We start from the raw sequence: 19,693 nt of genomic DNA, 5'->3' as shown, positions 1-19,693 counted from the left end.
CACCGCAGCAGGGACCCGCTATCCTCCCTCATCAGTGTCTGCCGTTTGTTCACTCTGACTGTGAACGGCCACGAGAGCGCCTCACAGTTGCACGTGCAGTCACATATTCACTTGTCCACTAATTCATTCATTCTTTTCCTTTTCAACTATTGTCAAAAGATATCAGAATCACTTGGGGATCTTTTAAAATATTCAGAAGCCTGGGCGCGCCCCCACCCGGACCTACTGCACTGGAATCTCTAGGAGTGAGGTCCTGGCTTTTTTGAAAAAGGCATTAAGGTGTTTCTGATGCACAGCGGGGCTGAGAACCATTATTTAATTCCCTTATCCATATTCAGTTATGCTTATTACTCACCCATTACTTGCCAGGCACCGACACCATCCCTGACTTCACGGCACTTAAGGCCAGTTGGAGAGACAGACGGGTGCACAGGTGAGAACCGCCAAGGCAGCATTAGCTGCAGGTGCCAGCCTGGGGGAGTTGGGGGGGCTTCCCGGGGGAGGAGGTGGCTGGACTGAGCCTCCAGGAGGCCCGAGGCTGGCTGGCCAAGGGGTTTGGGTGAGATGGCACTGTAGCCACAGGCTACAGAGCTCCCGAGGGGAGAGGGGAGAGCCAGTCAAGGATCTGGTGGTTCAGCGAGGCTGAAGGTGATCAGGGCCCAGGTCCAGGGCAGGAAGATCCAACAGGACCAGGAAGACTGGGAGGAGATCAGGCTTTCGGAGGGGCTGCTCTTCAGCCTCTACCTGCCTCTCACCTCCTCTCACCCATCACACACACCGGTGGCTCTTGGTGTATAACTTCTAGACCAGACACATGGCAGCGGGATGAGTGAGTCTGAAGATTTTCGGGAAAGACCCTGAGGCAGACGCCTTGGAGCAGGTGTGCAGAGGGGCCGGGCACCTCCCTCAGGCTGGCTAGAGCTGAAGGAGAGCTAGAAATAATGTCTCAGCTGGGCCTTTGATCTCACAGATTCAGGGTTATTGTCCCAGGACTAAATTACTAAAATGCCCCAAGGGTATAATAGCACAGGCATACCAGACCCAGGGCTCTCTCCTCCTCCTGTGTTCCTCTTTCCTCTGTTTCTCAAAGGCACAGGTGTGTAGGGGAGTTCTTCTCACCTCACTTCCTCCCTTGAACCTGAGCTTAAACAGCTGGTTCTCACTACCCTCCTCAATGTCCTGCTTCCCATTTCTGCAGCTTATTACGGAGGGCTCTGTGGGTCCCTGCAGGCTGTGGTCCAGCAACATCACCTGGGAGCTTGTTAAAAAGAAAGACTCTCAGACCCCACCCTGGACCTATTGAATCACTACCTGCACTGATAAGGTCTCCAGGTGACCCATCTGCAGTGAACTTAGAGAATCACTCCCTCAAGTCAGGCCACAGGCCGACGGGTCAGAGAAGCTGCACATGGGCGGGATTTGGCAACTCTTTCTTTTTCCGTTTAATGGCCTCCTCCCCTTTGCCTCCCCTCCTCCCCTCCTGCCTCCTTGTAGCTTATTTTAGAACATGTCGGGATCCTGCTTCTCTTGCCAACAAAAGGCTGTTGCTAAAATCTTTCAGCCGGCAGCAGTGATGTTTAATTCATGGGCTACAAAATTAATTTTATTTTCATGAGTAGAGCTGGAGAAAAATAACAGGAAGTCTCTGTGCATGGCCCTTGGGAATTCAGCATGTCTGTTTAACTGGTAAAACAGTTAACAGTTCATTTACCAGATGAACTGGTAAAGGCGAGGGGGCCTCAGGGAAGGGCCACCTTCCACAAAGGATGCTTTTGGCTGCAAGTAGCACAAAACTCAACTTAGGATGGCTTAAAAGATGAGGAAAATTTCTAATTTCACTGGTAGGTAATCCTAAGGTAGGGCACTTGTGGGATGACTCAGTAATAACATCAAAGTGCAGGTTTCATTTCTGCCATGGTGGCCTTGTGGCATTTAGTTTTCCTTGTGGTTACAAGATGGCTGCCAGAGTTCCAGGAGTTACAACAGTGTCCTACAGAAGAAGAGAGAGGCTGCCCCTTCCTGAAGTCTCATCAGAGAGAAACTCTCTCCTGGTCATCTCACAGCTGATGTCTCCTCAAGTCTCACTTGCAGGATTGTGTCCCAAGTCCCTTGTTAAACCATCACTGGCAAGGGATTCAGGATAATCAGTGTTAGCCACTGAGCCACATGCCACATGAGGCGGGGGTTAAGAGCCAAACAAAACCCAGGCTCTGGGGGAAGGGAGAAGAGGGCATGGCTGCTGGGACAGCCAACACCTCTGCTCCAGGGCCTGCCTTTACTCCCTCTCATGACCTTCCCTCTTTGGTGTCACCTCCATTCCCTGGAAAGGCTCTGATTTCATATTTTAGCACGCTCTTCCCCTCTACTCCCTACCCGCTCCGCTTGTCTCCAGTCCTGCTGTCATTTCAGCGAGTTGTAAACGTCTGCCTTTTCCATGAGGCTCTGAGCTCTCCCATGGCACATCTGCCTCCCCAGAGCCTGGCAATGGCCTCTGCTCAACATACACTGTGCTGGGGGAATGGATGCAGGAGGAGACGAATGAATGAGTTTAATCTTTGTGTGGCCTTTCTTTCTAAGGAAAGTTTTCATGTTGTTTCTTAACTTTAAAGATGTTTTTGCCCCTGTAAGAGAACTTTCCATGTGATTTTGGGGAAAGGACTGGGGAGAGAGAAGCCTTTCTCAGTGCCCCAGGAATCTGCATGCCCCTCTGCACCCGTGTCCATCTGGGAGTCACCCTGACCTCAGTGGGGAGCTTGCAGAATTCTCTATCACTCCTCTGGGTTTTTATGCGGTGAGACGGGGCTGGGGAAGGTTGCTCTGGGCACAGGGAAGTGTTAAATGCCTTGTGGGAGAATGGATTTAAAAAGAAAAAGATGGACAGTGAGTGACTTAGAATGTGTTCTTTACCAAGGTTTTCCATGGTGACACACTTTCCTCAGACTGATGAATGGTTTTCTTGGCTGGTCATTGTCTTCATCGTTCAGGTGACGCAGAACGTCAGTGATGACGTCACGGTCAGATTTCTGTTCTCTTGCCTCAAATTTTACTTAAAAGGGCATTTAAAAGTCCACTTAAAAAAAAAGTCCACTTAATCTCACCCAGCAGGTACTCTTTTTTTAAAAAAAATTTATTTATTCATTTTTGGCTGCGTTGGGATTTCGCTGCTGCACGCGGGCTTTCTCTAGTTGCGGCGAGCCAGGGCTACTCTTCATTGCGGTGCGTGGGCTTCTCACTTCGGTGGCTTCTCTTGTTGCGGAGCACGGGCTCTAGGCGCGCGAGCCTCAGTAGTTGTGGCGCACGGGCTTGGTTGCTCTGCGGCATGTGGGATCCTCCTGGACCAGGGCTCGAACCCGTGTCTCCTGCATTGGCAGGCGGCTTCCCAACCATTGCGCTACCAGGGAAGCCCTGCCCTTAAAATGGAAAAAAAAAAAAATCAAATACCAGTGGACTTGGAAATGAAGAGTTACAAGAATAGAGTTTAGAACTCAGGTTTAAATTTGTTTTCTTCCTGTATCACTGTCTGTTGTATGCATACCATCATGCCCTGGCAATTTGGCTGTATGGGTTTTAGCTCGGTTCCCTAAAGAGACAACGGCTGTAAATGCAGCCTGTGACCTGAATGAGCAAGGCCATCTCCCAAAGCATCCTCCACCTCATCGTCAAAAAACATTTATCAAGCAGGCAATTAATTTGCTATGGTCTTGAGCCAGGCACTGTGTAAAAAAACAGAGACCTGGTCTCTACCCTCCTACCTTTTATAACTCAGAGGAACAGCTGTGATTTTCCCCAAGTAGTGTATCCAACTTAATGTTCTCTTGGCATGAGTAGAAGTGGAAAATACTCTTACTTCTTTAAAAGTTCTATGCATGAAATTAGAAATGAATTTCTAAAATGTAACTTTCCTGGAGTAGTTTGTCGGTTCCCTCCTCTAATAAATACATTCATAAGAAGCTTTTGCAGATGGTTACAATGAAGATCGTCTCTATTCTCAGCCTGTGAGTCACTGGAGTGTCCCTGAAAGCATTTGTTTTGCCCTAGAGTCTCTATAAGCAAAAGAAGGTATTTATTAGCAAGTGTGAATAATGCCCACATATCTCCCCCTCCCATCTCCCACCTCCAAATCCATTGTGTTTGGCTCCCTAGCTCCTGACAAGTGGGTGAGTCATTAACATTTTTGAGCTCTGCTTGAATTACTCCAGGGTCTTGACTCCATCTGGAGCTACCCTCTGAGCATAGACTGGGTATGAACCTAAACTTGGCAGAGCTCCCAGGAGGGTTGGAATAAACCATAGTTATTAGAGCTAATATTCCTTCCTGCACAGAGCTGGTAGTCAGTCAGTGTTCGCCCAGTGGTTAAAATCATTGGATAACTGTGCCTTCCCTGGTGCTCCTGGAATTCCCAACAATCCAAGAGCTAAAGGGCCAATACCTGGCTCAGCTGCAGGGCTTAAATCTAAAAATAAATCTGTTCTGATTGGTTTTGATTGGTTGGTGCCCTTGTGGGTTGTCAGTTTTTTTTTAATTGAAGTATAGTTGATTTACAATATTGTGTTACTTTCACATATACAGCAAAGTAATTTGGAGATATATATATATATATATATATATATATATATATATATATTCCTTTTTTGATTCTTTTCCATTATAGGTTATTATAAGATATGGAATATAGTTCCCTATGGTGTACTCAAATATTTTTAATATCATCTCTGCATATGCATTTTCTTGTTATCATATGATTCATATAATCTTCAGCTTCTATCCTTTTCTATTTTAACTGAATGAGAACTTTGAAAAAATCAGTCAGTCATTCTGGCTTAAATTTATATCCTAAATCATGTAAGGAAAGGTATTAGGGCCCAATCTAAGTTCTGGGGTTGAAAGTAAATCACCTGTCCTAATAAAAACTTCTTTTGTGATAGAGGCAATGTGTGTCTAAAAGGTGATGTTTATTTTCTAGTTTATAATTGCCTTTATGTAAGATTCCGCCCGAAAGATTTGATATTAATCATCAGAAAAAAATAACATTGGAAAAGTCAGATTGTGAAGGTGTATCGCTAAGTGTTGGGAGTTGGGAGGACAGAACGTGGAGGACCTTACCGCTAATCCAGGCGGTACTCCTAGCTCACAGGTCATTGCCCGTGATGTTGTGGACGGTGTCTAGGCTCCCAGCAGCCCAGGGTCGGTGCCACTCAAACCATACCTGAGGCTTGGTACAGGGAATCGTTTTAATGATAGAAAATTTCAAACATACATAAAAGTAAAGAGAATGGAGTCTCTATCCCCACACCCACCCCTCACCTGGGGATTTTTTTTTTTGGTAACTTTTTACTTTGATATATAATTTCAGATACATAGAACAGTTGTAAGAACAGTACAGGGAACTCCCATTTACTCTACGCAGACTGAACAATTTCCATCTTATCCCATTGGCTTTATCATATTCTCTATGTGTGTATGTATACATATGTGTGACTACTATTTTTTCTGAGCCATTTGAGAATAAGTCAGAGATATTGTGTCCTTTTATCTCTAAATACTTCAGTATGTATTTCCTAACAATAAGAATACAACCACAGTACAATGTTCAAAACCAGGAGTTTAACCTTGATATTATCTTTTTTTTTTTTGCGATGCCCAGCAGCATATGGGATCGTAATTCACCCACCAGGAATGGAACTGGCCCCCGCTGCTTTGGAAGCACAGAGTCTTAACCACTGGACCACCAGGGAAGTCCCAACTTTTTGATATTATCTAATCCACAGTGGATAGCCGAATGTCATCAGGTACCCTAGCAATGTCCTTTATAGCTTCCCCCCCCCCCCTTTCGGATTAGATTGAAGCAAATTCAAGACAATTGCATCTGTATATACTTAAGTATCCAGTATTAGTTGGGGTAATTCTGGCTACATCGTCCTCATGGAAAACCTCGGGGGCCACCTTTCCCCTACCAACTGCCCCCAGCTCTTTGCGGGAAAACATTTGTGAGGGGCAGTTTTCAGAAGCGGGAAGGGGTAGAAACTGAGAAGCAGACATAGGTAATGAGCGAGGCAGTAGTTCTCAGGCTGGTCTGCGGACTGTGTATTGGGGGTCATCTGAGTTGCTCGTGCAACGTGCAGATCAGGGGGCTCTACCCAGACGGGAGCTCCACCCAGGCCCTACAGGATGAGAACCTCTGGGAGCGACCCGGACTCTGCATTTTAACAGGTGCCACGGGTAGCTCTTATACCCTGTGGGTTGGAGGTGCTCTGACCCGGAGGCAGGTGACCTGGGAGTGATGCTGTGTCCCTAGCAGTTTAATGTCACATCCCCACACACGTGCCCCGTCTCAGAACAGGTGCAAGGCTGTTACATTGCCTCCAATTCCACTAGCCCGAGATTCCTTAGGGTTGATAAGAGGCAGCATTTGGGGAATGGGAATAGCTGCAGGGGCTCCTCTCTCAGCACACAGCTTCTTACACAGGGCTGAGCCCGAGGGGGTGGGAGTTTCACTGGAGAGAGGAGAGTTAAAGCGGAAGGAGAACCTGTGATCGGACCGGACCCGGACCCGGAATGCTTTGTGGTGTGGAGTGAGCTTGTTTCCCCGGGGCGGGGTGGGGGTAGGTGCTTGGATCATCCCTGGGGTGGAAGGCTGTTCAGAAGAGGTGAAAAAAACTCAGGAGAAAGCCTCAAACAAACAGCCCTAGGCAGAAACCTCCACCTGCTTGGAAGAGGGCCCTGAAACCTTTCTTAGGACTGCGGAGGGGACTCAGGTGCGGCAGCCAACTGCGTAGCCTCAGCGCCTCCCCTGCCCGATCTTCCCCTCCGGGAAGGCAGCCCCAGTACGAGTAGCGGTGGCATCATTATTATCGCTCCCAGGACCAGACAGCGAGTTGGTGCAGGAAATCCGCTGTATAGACGTGACCGCGTTCAGGAAACGTGTCCATTCAAAGAATGGAGGTCGGTGGAGCCCTTCTCTCGGGCCCCTTTCATCTCTGAGGGTCGGGGCTTTCCAGTCGTCTTCATTTGCTGAGGAGCAAATACTTCTTAGACCAGGCAGGCGGGGAGGCAGTGCAGCTCTGCCTGGGACACGGCACACTTTAGGGGCGTCCTGGACCTAGGCTCCTCTGCTACCTGAGATACAAGGACCCTTGTAAATGATTCTGACCCACCAAGAGATGACAACCATTGGGGAGACGCTCTAGATGTTCACTGTGCATCCGATGGGCGGCAGTGGGCTTAATTCTAACCTGCATCCTGTCAATGTGGCCACGTGACAAAGGTGACCACGTGACACAGGTGACCACCCTCACCTAGGACAGTAATCCAAGTGGCTGTTTCAGTTCCTCCTGCTGTTGAATTTTCCTCTCCGTTCTCTTGAAAAGGCGCTGCGCTCTCCAAGTCCCTCTCCATTTTAGCACGAGTGGTTCTCAAGCTGTAGCTCCTGCCAGTTTAGATCTCGGGGCTCATTCAGCCTTGCTCAGGGGAGCCGGGCTGGGTTTCTCTCATTCAGAGATAAGTGTGAAGAGGCAGCCGAGAGCCTTCCAAACCCAGGCAGGCATGGAGTCTTCACAGAGAAAGAGAGATGCAAAGTCCTGAAAGCAGAGCTCGCACTGGTGCTGTGCCCAGACTGCACGACGTGTGGGAGCAGCTCCCGGAGAAGCAAACAGACAGGTGGGCCTCCTTGGCCCCCTGGGGCTGCCAGGTCCTTCTTCAGTCTAAAGGCTGGAGGCAAGAGTCTGGACTCAGATATAGCTTTGCTGATTAGCAAAAGTTCTAATCTCCCAAGTCTCTCCCTGGTCAGGGCCATTCCTAGTGGACATGAATTGGGTTTATGAAAAAAGTATTTGAAAGTGCCAAGGAGGTTCCCGCACCGTCGTGATGATGCTGAGTAGGCAGATTGATGTTCTGATGTGCACCCGGGTTCAGGAGCAAGGGAGGGAGCACTTCTGGGGTGCGCTTTTCCACCTGCTTGGAGGCAGGCAGGTGGAGAGATTTAGATGACTAAGTAACTTGTGTTTTGCACACATTTATGGACATGTGCCCAGCATGGGCCTGGGAATACACAGGTGAGCAAGCTGTCATTCCTGACCACAAAATGCTCACGATCTAGAAGAGGAGACAGACCTAGGAGAATTGTAACTCAGTGTGATGAATACGAGGACTGAAGTGGGCCTGAGGTGCAGGGATGGCTAGAGGCGGTGGGCACTGTAACTGTTTTAATCCACACAACAATAATCCTACAGGGCCTTAATGTCTTCACGGCTGTTCTGAACAACAGCAAAACTTTGCAAACAAAATTATTTCATAACTAAGTAGAGGGTAAGCTTAACCCAATGAATGCATTTGGTGGCAAAATCTGACCTAAACTGTTTATCCTTTTTAGTCTGAATGTTCGTATTGATGTGTTGTGTGACAGACCCACCATGGGTATTACTATAATGCATAGGCACTCTATTACCTTTATCAAATCTGAACAATTCTGAACCTTGAAGCACATCTGACCCTTGGGTTTCGATGAGGGACTGTGGACTTGTCCTGGTATCGTCTGCATTTTGCATCTGAGGAGGCAGAATGCAGGGCGGACTCATTTGCCCAAGATCCAGAGCTGGTAAGGGGCAGTCAGGCCTTGCGAGAATGTCCTTCTGATGCCTGAGCCCTGCTGGACACCCTCAGGTGACACTGCCTTGAGAGGCACCGACTTACACAGCAGTGGTTTGGGCACCGGGCTCATGGGTGTCTCTGGAGTGGGGATGGATCGGATAGCATTGCCCAGGGATGTACCCAGGTGGCCGTGACGGGGATGTGGGTGTCAGTCTCCCCCTTGGCCCGGGCTCATCCACCTCACTCTGGTGGTAGTCAGATCCTATTTAACAGGGAATGGGGATTTTGTGCCTCTCTGCCCACAAGATATGCTGTTGCCATGTCAAAATCTGTCCGCCACCACACCCCGCCCAGGTTATCTCTCACTGCTTCTTGTCTCCATTCTTTGAACATTTTGTTCCCATCACTGGGTTCTGGTCTGTTACCCCTAAGGTCTCTTCAACCAGTGGGAAAGAGGTACTTGTTAATAATTCTGGTGTTTTTTAGGTTGGCCCCACGATCAGCTTTGTGTACAGGCAGGAAGTAGCCAACAGGGAGAAGTGATTTTAGGGACACAGGCCTTAAACAGCCTTCAAATTACCTTCCTTAGCTGTCCTAGCAATTGGAGCAGGGGTTCTGGGCTGAGGCTGGATGCCTCAGGGGTTTCATGAGCCCCCGAAATAGGTTTTGGGTGTGTTGGCGTTTTTCTTCCATTGGATTCTCAGCAGAGCCTGTGACTTTAAAAAGGTTAAGTGCTGCTGGGTTGGAGTGAGGCTCATTAAGCATGTCAGCATTTCCCAAAAGGATAAACAGTAAATGAGTGTTCATTTATATACTCTCTTTCATTATCCTGTCGTGTATCTATAGTCAATATGATCACTTTCATGCTTTAGTTAATAGCTAGGATAATTAACCCTTGGTAGGCTGAAAGGAAAACTTGGGAGCTTCTGGATTCAATAGGCTTTTATGGGGTAGGTCTACCTGGAGTCCCCCAAATGAGGGATCCCCTTGGATTGTGGCACAACCCAAGGACAAAAAACAAAGGGTGTTTTTCATCACTTTGCTTACTTCATAATTTTGCCAGGTCTTCTCATCACGAGGGAAGCAGTGGTGGTTCCTCCAAGGGCCTTTCCCTGCCTCCGCTTAGCTCTGCTTGTTAAACACACCCCGGTGATAAGAATCTAAGGAGGTAGTGCATGATTTTCCTCTTGCTGCTGTAACAAATTATCACAAAGTTAGTGACTTACAGCAAAACAAATTTATAAACTTACAGTTCCATAGGTTAGAAGTCCGACACAGTTCTCACTGGGTTAAAATCAAGGTGTCAACAGGGCGACATTCCTTTCTGGAGGCTCTAGGGGAGACTCTTTTCCCTTGCCTTTTCCAGCTTCTGGAGGCTGCCTGCATTTCTTGGCTCATGGCCCCTTGTTCTGTCTTCAAAGCCAGGCGCTATCTTCGACCTAGAGGTCAAGTCCTTCTCACATAGCATCACTCTGACCTCCTCTTCTGATTCTCTTCCACTTTTAAGGACCCTTGTGGTTACATTGGTCCCACTTGGACAATTCGGGATAATCTCATCTTTGAAGTCAGCTGATTAGCAACCTTAATTCCATCTGTAACCTTACTTCCCCTTTGCCATGTAATGTAACATATTCACAGGTACCAGGGACTAGGACGTGGACATCTTTGGGACATCATGCCTACCACACCCAGACACCAAAGAAAACTAATCTGCATTAATTCCTTTGGTTATTATAAGTACCACCTGGACAGAAACACTCAGTTATGTATAACCTTCCTTCGAGGAGAGCTTGTCCTTGTGAGAGGCATATCAAAGGGTCACGACATTGCAAGTTCTCTGACCTCATCCTCCCCTTCCTGGGACTGGGGGGAATGTCTGGCCATCCCACAGGTTGTGACCAACTTTCCAGGAATAGCCCTGGAGCATGTAGCCCTCTTAGGGACCTTCTAAAGGATGTGTTGATGCTAACGTTTGACTGCCCACCTCTGGCTAGTCCCAGGGGTGACGTATGTTAGCAAAAATTGGCTGGAGGCAGCTTAGGGTCTTGAAACCATCAGATAAACATTTTATTAGGGATGTGTGTGAGGAGAGATTCCTGGCCTGTCTGGAATATAATTTATGATTGTGTGTGCAGTGTGTGAGCAGGGATGAGAGGACAGAGATGGGAAAACAGAAACCCAACAGTAACATTAGCCACAGAAACAGGTGCAAATCTATGCAGGAAAATGCAGAGGGGAAAAAAGCCCCTGGTCATTTGACTTGTGTCACATGAAAATGGCAGCAAGACCTTGGAGGGTAGGATGTTCAGGGGGAAAAGGAGTCTCAAGCCAGTAGCAGCATCTTTCCAGGCAGAGGGGCTTTGTCTTGGTGAGGAGATATTGGCTAATTGCATGGATCTGGGGCTTTTGTTGGTTTTGTTTTGGTTCCAAACGGTGGTCGGAAAAGCATCTCTTACAGTGACTGTGTGCAGCCCTGGCCCTGCACAAAGTCCTGAGACTGGGGACAGGGAAGGCAGGGAGAAGGTGACCAAGCAACTTTCCCAGAAGCAGGACCAGCTACATAATTTACAGGGCTGGGTGTAAAATGAAAATACAGGGCCCTTGTTCAATAATTATCAAGAATTTCAAGATGGTGGTGGCAGAGTATTTAGCCAAGCATGGGGCCCTCCTACGGCCTTGCGTTCTCACACTGGTCACACACCATGAAGCATGAAGTGGCCACTGCCCAGGGCAACGTTCCCTGTGTGTGTCCTTGGCTCTCTCTGATATCACGAGTGATGTTTGAGGCCTCTTTCCCAGGGAGTTAGCAGGACCATGGGCCTTGGCCCTGAGGACTTGCTTTCATATCATAGAACTTGTCTTGATTGCACTGGATATTTGATGCTGCTTGACAGGTACTTTGCTCCATCTGGGGGGAGCCCACATTCCAGGGGCAGGAAGCAAGAGGGGCGAGGAAGAGAAACTTGGGACTCTTAGAGCCTTCCCTTCCGGCGGTGTGACCTCAGACAAGCAACTTAGATCCTCCCCATCCCTATGGAGTGTGAGAAAATATTTGCAAATCACGTGTCTAAAAAGAAGTTAATATCCAAAGTATACAAGGAGCTCATACAACTCAGTAGCAAAAACACCATATAACACAATTTAAAAGTTGGCAAAGGACCTAAAAAGACATTTTTCCAAAGATAACAAACATTTGGGGAACAGGTATATGAAAAGGTGATTCACATCACCAGTCATCAGGGAAATGCAAATCAAAACCACAATGAGATATCACCTCACACCTGTTAGTATGTGTATTATGAAAAAGACAAGAGATAAATGCCGGTGAGGATGTGGAGAAAAGGGAATCTGTGTGCACTGTTTTGGGGAATGTAAATTGGTACAACCAGTACTGAAAACAGTATGGAGATTCCTCAAGAAAATAAAATTAGAATACCATGTGATCCAGCAACTCCACTTCTGGTCATATAGCAAAAAGAAACAATATTTTTTTAGGAGTTCCCCGGCTGTCCAGTGGTTAAGACTTCGTGCTCTCACTGCTGAGGGGAGGGCCTGGGTTCAATCCGAGGTTGGGGAACTAAGATCCCACAAGCCACGTGGTACGGGAAAAAAACAAAAACAAAAACAAAAACAAACTTTGAAATGTTATTCACAGTAATGGTATGGAAAGAACCTGCCTGTCTCTCACAGATGAATGGATAAACAAAATCTGATACATACACACACACACACACACACACACACACACACAAATATACATACATAACATACACAATGGGATATTATTCAGCCTTAAAGTAAATCCTTACACTTGCAAGAACATGAATGAGCCTGGAGAACATTATGCTAAGTGAAATAAGCCTGATGGAGAAAAGACAAATGCTGCACGGTATCACTTATGTGTGGAATCTAAAAAAAAAGTTGGAATCATAGAAACACAGAGCAGAAATTGTTGCCTGCAGTTGGGCATGGGGGGAAATGGGAACACGCTGGTAAATGGATACAAATTTTCAGTTATAACATGAGGGATAAAATGAAGGAATAAGGTCTGAGGAACTAATGTATAACATGGGGACTAACTGATGATCCTGTATTCTGTAACTGAAAATTTCTGAGAGAGTAGAATTTGTGTCCTCACACACAAAAAGTAAATATATGACAGGTGATGGGTGTGTGAATTAACTTGATTGTGAGAATCCTTTCACAATATATACGTATATCAAATAATCACATTTTACGTTTTAGATATATTACAGTTTTGTCAGTTATGCCTCAAAATAGCTGTAAAAAGAGGAAAACGATCAACAAAATTGACAAAACTAGTTAGATTGACTATTAAAAAAAGAGATAAGAACAAAATATGTAAAATCAGAAATGAAGAAAGGGACATTACTACCAATTTTGTAGAGATAAAAAGGCTTACAATAGAGTACTATTGACAGTTGTAGACCAACAAATTTGATAACTTAGATGAAATGAACACATTCCTAGAAACACACATCGTACCAAGAAATAACAAAATCTGAACAGATCTAGAAGTTAAGATATGGAATCAGTTATCAAAAATCTCCCAACAACTGAACGCCCAGCACCAGGTATCTTCATGGTGAATTCTACCAACAACTTAAAGAAGAATTAACACCAATCCTTCTCAAGTTCTTCCAAACAATTTAAGAGGAGAGAATGTATCTTCAGTCATTCTATGAGGTTAACATTACATCAATTACAAACCTAAAGACACTACAAGAAAAGTACACTACAGACCAATATCCCTTATGAATACTGATGCAAAAACCCTTTAAAATAATAAGAGACAGAACAGCCCATTATAAGGATTATACATCATGACCAAATGGGATTTATTCTTGCAAGGCAAGGTTGGTTCAACATATGAAAATCAATCAATGTAGTATAGCACATAAACAGATTGAAGGGACTAAACTCCATGTGATCATCTTAATTGATGCAGAAAAAACATTTGACAAAATTCAATGCCATATTATGATTAAAAAAAAAAAAAAAAAAACTCAACAAACCAGGAATACAAGTTGATGACTTCAACATAACAAAGGTCACAGATAGAAAACCAACAGCTATTATATTCAGTGGTGAAATCTTTCTCCCTAAGATCAGGAACAAAGTAAGGATGCCTGTTGTCACCACTTCTATTCAGCAAAGTACTGGAATTCCTCGCCAAATAAATAAGCCAAGATAAAAAATAAAACGCATCTAAATCGGAAAGGAAGAAATAAAATTATATTTGTTCAGAGACAACACACAAGCACCAAAAAAAATCTGTTAGAATTAATAAATGAATTTAGAAAATTTGCCAGATACAAAATCAACACTCAAAAATCAGTTGTTTCTCTATACACTAAGAATGAAAAGTTTGAAAAGGAAAGTTAAAAAAAAATACCATTTAAAATATCATGAAATATAGTAAAAGACGAGGAATAACTTAACCAGCGGGACAAAAGACATGTACATTGAAAACTAGAAAACGTTGCTGAAGGAAATTAATGAAGACACCAACAAATGTAAAGGCATCTTATGTTCACAGATTGGAGGACTTAATGTTGTTAATATGTCAACACGACTTAAGGGGATGTACGGATTAAAAGCAATCTCTTTAAACATCACAGTGAGGTTTTTTCAGAAGTAGTAAAATTCATCCTAAAGTTCATATGGAATTTAAAAGGCCTGAATAGTCAAAATAATGTGGAAAAAGAACAAAATTTGAAGTTTCAAATTTCTTGATTTCGAAACCTACTACACAACCACAGTAATCAAAATAGTACTGGCATAAACACACATACAGGACGGAGAATAGGCCAGTGGAACAAAACAGAAACCCAGAAGTAAACCCGTATATACATCACCAAATGATTTTCAACAGGCGTGCCAAGACCACCCAATGGGGAAAGGATAGCGATTTCAACAAATGGTACTGGAAAAACAATATCCACATTCAAAAGAATGACGGTAGACCCTTACCTTACACCACATACAGAAATTAACTCAGTGAATGAATGACCTAAATGTGAGACCTAAAACTATAAAACTCTTAGAAGAAAGTTCTGGGAAGAAAACCATGACATGAAATTTGGCCAAGAGTTCTTGAATATGACACCAAAAGTGGAGGTAATAAAAGAAATAGATAAACTAGGTATTCAAAATTTAAAAATACTTCTTTCATCAAAAAATAAAACGAACCTGCTGAATGGGAGAAAATATTTGCAAATCCTATAGCTGATAAGGTTAATATCCAGTATGTATACACTTGTACACTGTTGGTGGGTATGGAAAATGGTGCACACAGAAAGGAAAACAGTATGGTGGTTCCTCAAAACATTAAAAATAGAATTACCATATGATCCCATAATTCGAGTTCCTATTAAATACTCAAAAAGAATTGAAATTATGAACTCAAAGAGTTATGTGTTCACCCATGTTCATAGCAGAAGTATTCACTATAGGCAAAAGGTGAAAAAACTCAAGGGTCCATTGAGGGATGAAGGGATATACAAAATGTGACCTATACAAACAATAAATCAATAGTCAGTCTTAAAAAGGAAGGGAATTCTGACACATGCTACAACATGGATCAACCTTCAGGCATTACGCTAAGTAAAATAAGCCAGTCACAAGAGGACAAATACTGTATGATCCCACTTATATGAAGTACATAGAGTAATCAAATTCACAGAGACAGAAAGTACAATGGTGGTTTCCAGGGGTGAGGGGGCAAGGGAAATGGAGAGTTGTGGTTTCATGAGTACAGACTATCATAGTTTTGCAAGATGAAAAGTTCTGTGGATGGATGATGGTAATGATAGCACAGCAGTGTAAATATATTTCATGCCTCTGGCCTGCACTCTTAAATTGTTAAGATGATAAATTTTATGTTATGTATATTTTACCAGAATTTTTTTAAATAGAGGAAAATTAAGACATTCATATAAAGAAACACTGATGAAGTTCATTACTAGTAGATCTGCTCAATAAGAACTGTTAAAGGAATCCTTCAGGCTGAAATGAAACGTAACTTGAAACCATATGAAGAATTAAAGAACAATGGTAAAGGTAACTACACTAAGTTTAAAAGGCCAACACATTTGCAGTTAGGGTTTGTAACACCTCTTTTCAAAATGTGATTTAAAAGACAAATATATAAAATAGTTATTATAAAGCTATTAATGGGCACACAATACATAAGGATGTCATTTGTGACAAGTGCAGTGTAAACGAGGATGTGGGATGTAAATAAGCAGAATTTTTGTTATTATTAAATAAAAATGTTATTACTTCAAATTTGTTTTTTCATAAAATTAAGATGTTTACTTTAACCCCTAGGATAAGCACTAAGAAAACTACCTCACAAGTATACAGAAAAGAAATAAGAAGAGAATCAAAATGGTAAACTGGGAAAACCATCAACCACAAAAGAATGCAATAATGAAGGAACTGAAGAACAAAAAGGATATAAGATATCTAGAAAATAAATAGTGTAGCAGTAGAAGTAAGTTCAAAGGGCTCAATATAGGATCAACACAAAGAAGACTACACGCAATCACGTTATAATCAACTTGTTAAATGGGAAGTACAAAGAGAGAATATTGAAAGGAACAAGAGAAAAGTGACTTGGCACATATGAGGGAACGCCCAGAAAACAATTTGTGAATTTCTCAGCAGAAACCTTAACAGGCCAGGAGAGAGTTGGATGATATATTCAAAGTACTGAAAAAAAAAACAAACCTGTGAGCAAAAATGACCATACCTAGCAAAATTATGCTTTAAAAATAAAGGAGAGATAAAGTCAACAAAATCAAAGTGAGTTCATCACTACTAGACCTGCCTTATAAGAAATGCTTAAGGGAGATCACTTTGAAATGAAAACATGTGAACAGAAATGCAAAAGCAAACAAAAGCATAAATTTCAATGGTAAACTCATACACACACACACAAATATAGCATAATAACACTGTAATGGTGCTGTATAAAGTACTTTAATCCTGAGATAAAAGTTAAAATTTGTTAACAATATAAAAAGAAGGAAACTGACTATAAGGACACAAAGTTTGGGTGGGAGTAAAAGAATAGATGTTTAGAACTACAAGATTTCTATGTAGCCTTCAGCTAACCACAAAGAAAAGGCCTACTATAAATAAACAAAAGATAAAGAGAAAAGGATCAAAGTAAATCACTACAAAAAAATAATCAAACAACAATGAAAGCTACAGAGAAAGAGTGCAAAACAGGCATAAGACAATTAACAAAACAGCAATAGTAAGTCCTTACTGATCGATAATTAGTTTAATATAAATGGATTAATCTTCCCAATCAAAAGGCATAGAGTGGCTGAATGGATAAAAAAACAATATCCAACCTTATGCTGTCTACAAGAGACTCATTTTAGATTAAAAGACACATACAGGCTCAAAGTGAAGGGATGGAAAAAGATACTCCATGCAAATGGCAACCAAAACAAAGTGAGAGTTCCTATATGCATCACAGACAAAATAGACATTAAGTCAAAAATTGTCTGTATAGACAAAGGTTTCTATATGATAATAAAAGAGTCAACTCATCAGGAGGGTATAACAATTATATATGCATCCAGCATCAGAGCACAGAAAGCTCTAAAGGAAATATCGAAATTAAATGGAGAAATTGATTGCAGTACACGAATAGTAAGGGACTTCAATAACCCAGTTACAATAATGGATAGAACACCCAGACAGAAAATCAATCAACAAACATGACTTGAACAACACTATGGACCATATGGTCCTTACAGACATATACAAAACATTTCATCCAACAGCAGCACATACACGTTCATTTCAAGTACACACACACCATTCTCCAGAATAGATAATATGTTAGGCCATAATCAAGTCTTAACAAATTTAAAAAGTCTGAAATAATTTCAAGTATCTTTTCTGATCACAATGGTATGAAACTAGAAATCCCATAAGAGTAACAAAACAGGAATATCTGGACGTCCCTGGTGGCACAGTGCTTAAGAATCTGCCTGCCAATGCAGGGGACATGGGTTCAATCCCTGGTATGCAAAGATCTCACATGATGCAGAGCAACTAAGCCCATGCACCACAACTACTGAGCCTGCGCTCTAGGGCCCACGTGCCGCAACTACTGAACCCGAGTGCTGCAACTATTGAAGCCTGCGCGCCTTAAAGCCTGTTCTCTGCAACAAGAAAAGCCACTGCAATCAGAAGCCCGTGCACCACAACAAAGAGTAGCCCCTGCTCACTGCAACTAGAGAAAGCCTGCATGCAGTGATGAAGACCCAACACAGCAAAAAATTAAATTAAAAACAAAATTTTAATAAAGAAGAGAAAACAAGAAAATTTACCAATACGTGAAAACTAAACAATATACTCTTTTCCCCCGTTCCACTTTTATTGAGATATAACTGCCATAGAGCCCTGCATAAGTTTTAGGTGTACAGCATAAAGATATGACTTATGTACATCAAGAAATGATTACCACAGTAAGTTTAGTGACCATCATCTCATATGGCCACAAAATAAAAGAAAAAGAGAAAAATGTTTTCCTTGTGATGAGAACTCTTAGGATTTACTCTCTTAACCTTCATACATAACACACAGCAATGTTAATTATATTTATCATGTTGAATAATACAGTCTTGAGCAACCATTGGGTCAAAGAGAAAATCAAAAGGGAATTTTAAAAGAATCTTGACACAAACTAAAATGAAACACAACACACCAAGATTTATGGGATGCAGCAAAAGCAGTACTACAGGAGAAGTTTGTAGTGATAAATGCATACATTAAAGAAGAAGTCAAACCTCAAGTAAACAATCTCACTTTATGCCTCAAGGAACTAGAAAAAGAAGAAAAAAGTAATCTCAAATTTGGCAGAAGGAGGGAAATAGTAAAGATTAGAGCAGAAATAAATCAAATAGAGAATAGAAAAACAATAGAAAATAGAAACAAAACTAAGTGGTGTTTTTTGGAAAGATAAATTTGAAAGACTCTTGACTACACGAATTAAGAAAAAAATACACAAGACAACTCAATAAAATCAGAAATGAAAGAGGAGACAATATAAATGATGCCTCAGAAATAAAGGAATCATAAGGGTCCATTATCAATTATGCCAACAAATGTGATAATCTAGAAGAAATGGATACATTCCTACAAACATACAACCTACCAACACTGAATCAAAATAACACAGAAAGTCTGAACAGTCCAATAACAAATAAAGAGATTGAATCAAAATTTAAAAAAAAACAAAATAGAAAATCCAGGACCACATGGCTTCCCTGGTGAATTTTGCCAAATATTTGAAGAATTACTACCAATCCTTTTCAAACTCATCCAAAAAACTGGATAGGAGGGAACACTTCCAAACTAATTTTACAAGGCTAGCGTTACCCCGATACCAAAGCCAGACACAGACACTACAAGAAAAGAAAATTACAGCCAATATCTTTGATAGACATAGATGCAAAAATCCTTGACAAAGTATTAGCAAACCAATTTTAACAATAAATTTAAATTATCATACCCCATGCTCAAGTCAGATTTATTCCTGGGATGCAAGGATGGTTCAACATACACAAATCAACCAATGTGACACATCACACTAACAGAATGAAGGAAAAATCATATGATCATCTGAATAGAGGCAGAAAAGAATTTGACAAAATTCAACATCCTTTCATGATAAAAACTCTAAAGAAATTAGGTGTAGAAGGAATGTACCTCGACACAATAAAGGCATATGAAAAAGAAAAGGCCACAGTAAACATCTTACTCAACAGTGAAGAACTAAAAGCTATCCCTCTAATCTCAGGAAGAACGCAAGAATGTCCACACTTACCACTTCTATTCAACATAGCACTGGAAGACGGAGGAATTAGGCAAGAAAAAGAAATAAAATGCATCCAAATCAGAAAGGAAAAAGTAAAATGACCTCTGTTTGCAGATGACATGATCATACATGTAGAAAATCCTAAAGATTCAACAACAACAGCAATAAAAACTGTTAGAGGGGCTTCCCTGGTGGTGCAGTGGTGGAGAATCTGCCTGCCAATGCAGGGGACATGGGTTC

At 42.5% G+C, this 19,693-nt stretch overlaps 1 protein-coding gene and 1 long non-coding RNA gene across 23 annotated transcripts in view; one reads left to right on the top strand and one right to left on the bottom strand.

The window, feature by feature from the left end:
- LOC309661717 (stearoyl-CoA desaturase 5-like) overlaps positions 1–19,693 on the top strand; it is a 238,659-nt gene that overhangs the window by 6,065 nt on the left and 212,901 nt on the right. The window lies entirely within an intron of this gene.
- Positions 1–19,693, bottom strand: part of LOC309661722 — a 48,563-nt gene that overhangs the window by 582 nt on the left and 28,288 nt on the right. For 5 of the 22 annotated variants that reach the window (XR_014264179.1, XR_014264180.1, XR_014264190.1 and 2 more), the window contains 2 exons: positions 9,634–9,779; positions 2,886–3,410 (listed from right to left, as the gene is read on the bottom strand). This is a non-coding gene — a long non-coding RNA (uncharacterized lncRNA). Of the gene's footprint in view, positions 1–2,885; positions 3,411–5,103; positions 5,213–6,828; positions 7,012–7,295; positions 7,795–9,633; positions 9,780–11,425; positions 11,618–12,022; positions 12,164–19,693 lie in introns of those variants that run through there. The other 17 variants (XR_014264186.1, XR_014264194.1, XR_014264195.1 and 14 more) reach the window with 12 other exon arrangements.

This window comes from Balaenoptera physalus (assembly GCF_965194825.1).
Source record: "Balaenoptera physalus genome assembly, chromosome: 5".
Classification (NCBI taxonomy): Eukaryota; Metazoa; Chordata; class Mammalia; order Artiodactyla; family Balaenopteridae; genus Balaenoptera; species Balaenoptera physalus.
Note: the sequence above shows the minus strand (reverse complement) of the source record. Positions and strands in the feature narration are given on the sequence as shown.